Source organism: Anolis sagrei, chromosome 12 (genome assembly GCF_037176765.1).
Source record: "Anolis sagrei isolate rAnoSag1 chromosome 12, rAnoSag1.mat, whole genome shotgun sequence".
NCBI classification, from domain to species: domain Eukaryota; kingdom Metazoa; phylum Chordata; class Lepidosauria; order Squamata; family Dactyloidae; genus Anolis; species Anolis sagrei.
The window spans coordinates 4,464,327-4,470,399 of record NC_090032.1 but is presented as its reverse complement, the minus strand read 5'-3'; positions in this window follow the sequence as shown (position 1 = coordinate 4,470,399).

Sequence of the window (6,073 nt, the reverse complement as noted above, 5' to 3'; positions counted from 1 at the left end):
AGACGAAGAACCGGAGTCCCTTGGCCCATTAGATCACCTGAGAACATTGAGGCAGTGAGAGCTTCAATGTTGCGATCACCACGGCATTCTGCGCGCAAACATGCGTCTGCCCTTGGACTTTCCGATCGTTCTGATAGGAGAATTCTTCATGATGATCTTCATTTCCATCCTTACAAGATGGCGAATGTGCAGGAACTTTCTGAACGTGACTTCAGTTCTCGGAGGAATGTGTGTGAGGTTTTTCTCGAAGTCGTTCCTGAGGACGCTATTGTTTTTTTTAGTGATGAAGCCCAGTTTCATTTGTGAGGATCCGTCAACAAACAAAACATGCGCTACTGGGCTGCCAACAATCCTTGAGAATTGCATCAAAGGCCTTTGCATTCACCTCAAATCACAGTGTGGTGTGCAATTTCCTCAGCTGGAATTACTGGTCCCTGGTTCTTTGAGGAAAATGAAGTCGCAGTGACTGAATTCAGATGTAAACATGCTACAGGAATTTTTTTCCCACGGCTAGATGGGTTGGACTTAGGGGACATTTGGTTCAAACAAGACGGTGCAACTGCACACACTTCAAGAGCATTGATGGCTGTTTTGAGGGAACACTTCCCAGAGCGCCTCATCTCATTTCGGGGGGATTTGGAGTGGCCGGCCCGCTCTCCAGATTTGGCCCCTTGTGATTTTTTTTCTATAGGGTTTTTTGAAATCCCGTGTTTATGTGAACCGTCCAAGGACCCTACAAGATTTGAAGACCAACATCCAGGAAGAAATTGCAAACAGAAAGCCTGCTATGCTGGCAAGAGTCATGACAAACGCCAGAAATAGGTTTACTCAGTGTATGAAGAATGGGGGACGTCACCTACCTAATTTGATCTTCAAAACTACATAAAACAAAACTTTAGGTATGTGCCTACATTATTAAAAAAAATTCTGATTCATACAATGGGTGTTATTAAGTTTTGAAAAAAGGAAGTTATGCTGCCACACCCTGTATATAGTAAATACTACATTAAGTTCAGTCGTGTCTGACTCTGGTGCTCATCTCCATTTCTAAGCTGAAGAGCTGCCGTTGTCCGTAGACACCTCCAAGGTAACGTGGCCAGCATGATTGCATGGGGCACCATTACCTCCCCGCAGAAGCAGAACCTATTGATCTACTCACATTTGCGTGTTTTTGGAACTGCTAGGTTGGCAGAAGCTGGGGCTAACAGCAAGAGCTCACGCCACTCCCCAGATTTGAACCTGTGACTTTTCGATCCTCAAATTCAGTAGCTCAGCGGTTTAACCCACTGCTCCACCAGGAGCTCCAGGATTATATACAACACTAGTTACATAAAAGAGGAGACTACCATTTTCTTCCTCCCTGCTCTTCCTTCTCTACTTCTCCCTGACTTTTCACTTCATCACATTTACTAAATTCCTCTGAATGCTACACTTAAAATGTGGAAAGCCACTGTTCTCAGCACTTTAGGTTGGGTTCAGGTGTTAGATACAGTTTTTTTGCGTATTTTAAGCGTTGGGGCCAGTATTTTTTTCAAACGTTTCAGGAGTTAGTGGAGAAGTTGATTTCTGGTACTGATCCGGATGTTTGGCCAATTCTGTAATGTGATGGCATTCATTGCTCTCAGGTTTAAAATGAAACATTTCCCCAGTTTGTGGGAAGGGAAATTGTGGGAAGAACCAAGCCAATTGCTGGGCGCATCTGTACTGGAGAATTAAAGCAGTCTGGACCCATAAATCCATACTATGCAATCCTAGGAGCTATAGTTTCCCAAGGTCTGCACCCTTCTGCACCCTTCTCTGGATCCATCTGCACTGAAGAATAAATGCAGTTGGGACCTACTTTAAATGCTATTATTATTATTATTATTATTATTATTATTATTATTATTATTGGATTGTTGTAGTTTTTCATGATGTATGACTATCTTCTAGAATATGGCCATACAGCCTGAAAAACCTTCAACAATCCAGTGATTCCGGCCCTAAAAGCCTTCGACAATACATTATTGTTGTTATTATTGTTATTATGCCATGTCTCCATGCTGTGCAGTCCTGGAAGTCATAGTTTCCCAAAGTCCATACACTTCTCTGGGTGCATTTACAGTATGGAATTAATGCCCTTGCACCCCACTTTAAATACCATAGCTCCATACTATGCGGTCCTGGTAGTTATCGTTTTCCAAGGTCCATACCCTTCCCACAATCATTTAGGTTGGATCATGAAGGGTCTGTGTAACAAGTTTGGTCCAGAGCCATCAAACCATGGATGAGCCTTTGTGATACATTCCTACCTACCTACCGGTTGTTAGGAATGGTGGGAGTTGGAGTCCAAAACACTTGGAGGGCTGAAGTTTGTCCATGCCTGTGTTAGAGTCATAACCTTTTGGGAAAATGGCATTCATGCAAGACAATGTGGCTTCAGTTATTAGATTAAGTCATATGCCAGTGTACAAAAACATACACACACATATATAGCAGAGTTTCAGAAGTGTATTTTTTGTTGCCCAAAAACATCTACTATCCCTTAACCTATATTTGCCTTTAAATAATGCTTGTAGGAGACAAAAATAAGTAGACATCTTAAAAAGTAACATAGTTGGTTTATGTATTCAGCATACATATACTTTGCATATCAATCCAATAACAAATAGATTTAAATTGTTTCTCTGTGCAAGTAACACAGGGCATCATTCGTAGAATCAATAGTATCTCTCTGGTCTGAGCGTCTAATAGAGTCTCTGCCTAGTCTGAAAGCCCATGGAGTCTGCATAGCCTAAGAAAACATGCATCTGTTCTTACTGCTCTAAGCAAAAACTGTTTCTAAAATGGAGTCTGAGTCCTGAACAAGCCCAGACCTGATCACGTGGTCTGCAGCCCCTCCCACAACAAAGAGTTAAAGAAAAAGTACAAACACAATACAAATACAATGCAATAAGCAATCTGAATTATATACATAGCAATAACTAGTGGTGGCTTGAAAAAAGTTGCTATTTCTAACAAGAAGTCACAACAGCAAGCATTGACCAAAAAAAGTATTGTATAGATTCCATTTTTTGAGTGATTTTTTGAGTGATTTGTCGATGACTTGGAAAGCATACATGCTACTCCCAGATCTCGGGATACCCCGCCAGGGTAGTGCATCTCTTTTGCCTGAGATGCCCGAAATCCACCAGGAATTCCCAGTTCACAGAAAGGCCACCCTTCACAGTGTCCACATTCAGCTGGACCATGACCGAACCTTCCCTGGAAAAGACATACCGGGTAAAAGTCAACATTGTGTGCTGTCAAGTTGTTTCCAACCCATGGACACCTTATCACACGACTTTTCAGGCTGTATGTGTACAGAGGCCTTCCTTTGAGGTGGAAAGAGTGCAACTCGTCCACAGTCACTCTTACCTAACCAGCTTGGGGTAAAATTGTTTGTCCCAAGGTGTGAAAGAAGAGGTTGTGACGAAGAGACGAGTGCCATCTAAGCTCAGCTGCAGCGTATGAGGCCCTCCTTGGACCTTCTTGCCCTAGAGACAGTGTGGAAGAAATAGCCCCAGGATTAGGAAACATGACAAAAGGACAGGAAACATGGAACGGGCAGTTTTCTCTGCAGGCCTTCTCAAAATAAAGTCAAGGAGCAAATTCAAGACGAGTATTGGATTTGGAAGGCCAGATTTCAATGCAGTCTCTTCCCATTTTGATCTGTCTTCAAATCTCAAATCTGTCTGGTCCATCATTGACCTTACCTGGATCACAAAGGGATCGGGTTGGCAGTCCAGCTCCAGATCCTCAAGGACAGTTACAGGACCCCCTTTCTCAAGGCTGCCCCCCACAAACACCTAAAGATTTATTTATTTATTTATTTATTTATTTACTTTACTTATATACCGCTGTTCTCAGCCCGGGGGCGACTCACAGCGGTGTAAGATCCCAAAGAGACAAGGTCAGTTGGGCAGTAAAAACAACAGTGGCAAAGAAATGGAAGTCCCTGGTCCCATCATCCCCAGCCAGCAGCCTGGAGTGATGGAATCCATCTTCTGGAAACTTATAGTTATGGAAGGTTGCAAACTTACCTGCCCGACCAGTTTGGGACAGTGTGGGTTGGTGATATCATATTGCCGGACATCACCATGCACCCAGTTGCTTGCATAGAGGAACCGGTCATCCATAGAAAGGATCTATTACAGTACCTCCTTAGGTAAACCTAGACATAGACATGGCAGACAAGGCAGATGATGATGATGATGATTTTTTTCTCCAAAGGAGACTCAAGGAGGCAAAACTATCCCTGCAAGACTGTTCTTGTCTCTACTGCTCTTTGTTTTTAGTGACCTTGATTAGCCATTAGTGTATTTGTGATATTTTGGTAACATCACTTTAAACCAGTGGTTCCCAATCTGTGGTCTATGGACCACCAGTAGAATGAAAATATGGTCTGCGGCCTCACCATTAATACAGCGTTGTCTCGAAACCACATAGCAACTAGAGTGACTAGTCTTGCAAACTCTCTTCTTGTGCCGAGGCAACAGGGATGTTGGGAGGGGAGACTGACTACCCACGAAAGATAACTACTACCACATCAGCTCTAGATTATTAAATATGGTTTTCTGTGGGTGAGCAGATGACGATTACTGGATGGCATATGTTCTGTATCAGAAACTAGAGCTGATGTGGTCTATCCAATGCGGTTTTCTGGATCAGCACCCCACATAACCAAGTCCTATCTAAAGTTGACCAAAAACCGATTCGTAACCCTTTTGGATATTTGTTGCCAGTGTGATGCAACAAAGTCCCACTTAGTCAAAGCAATGGTATTCCCCATGGTAACCTACGGATGTGAGAGCTGGACCATAGGGAAGGCTGAGCGAAGGAAGATAGATGCTTTTGAACTGTGGTGCTGGAGGAAAGTTCTGAGAGTGCCTTGGACTGCGAGAAGATCCAACCAGTCCATCCTCCAGGAAATAAAGCCCGACTGCTTATTGGAGGGAAGAATAGTAGAGGCCAAGATGAAGTACTTTGGCCACATCATGAGAAGACAGGAAAGCTTGGAGAAGAGTATGATGCTGGGGAAAATGGAAGGAAAAAGGAAGAGGGGCCGACCAAGGGCAAGATGGATGGATGGTATCCTTGAAGTCACTGGATTGACCTTGAAGGAGCTGGGGGTGGTGACGGCTGACAGGGAGCTCTGGCGTGGACTGGTCCATGAAGTCACGAAGAGTCGGAAACGACTTAACGAATGAACAACAAAACCCTTTTGGAATTAATGTTGGAGAGTGGTCCCTGATCAAAGTGGTCCTTGGTCGAAGGGGTCCCTAGTCAAGTCATCTCTGGTCAAAGTGGTCCCTGGTGAAGTTATCCCTAGTCAAGTCATCTCTGGTCAAAGTGGTCCCTGGTCAATTAATCCTTGGTCAAGCTGTCTCTGGTCAAAGTGGTCCCTGGTCAAGTCATCCCTGGTCAGAGTGGTCCCTGGTCAGAGTGGTCCCTGGTCAAAGTGGTCCTTGGTCGAAGCGGTCCCTAGTCAAGTCATCCCTGGTCAAGTCATCTCTGGTCAAAGTGGTCCCTGGTCAAGTTATCACTGGTCAAGTCATCTCTGGTCAAAGTGGTCCCTAGTCAAGTAATCCCTGGTCAAGTTGTCTCTGGTCAGAGTGGTCCCTGGTCAAGTTATCACTGGTCAAGTCATCTCTGGTCAAAGTGGTCCCTAGTCAAGTAATCCCTGGTCAAGTTGTCTCTGGTCAGAGTGGTCCCTGGTCAAGTCATCCCTGGTCAAAGTGGTTCCTGGTCAAGTGATCCCTGGTCAAAGTGGTCCCTGGTCAAGTGATCCCTAGTCAAGTCATCTCTGGTCAAAGTAGCCCCTGGTCAAGTGGTCCTTGTAAAAAAAAAGGTTGGGAACCACTGCTTTAAACAATCAACCCAAGGTGGTGAACCTCTTTGGGGTGACCGGTTCATTCCCTCGGATGCCCATTCCTTGAAGCTTTGGATGAGAACTGCACTTTGGTGATATCAGACTTTCCCTTGAGGCATGTGAGCATGGAACTGTTTCAAAGAGAAATCTTATTATTGTTCAAACAACTTTATTAGTTAACAG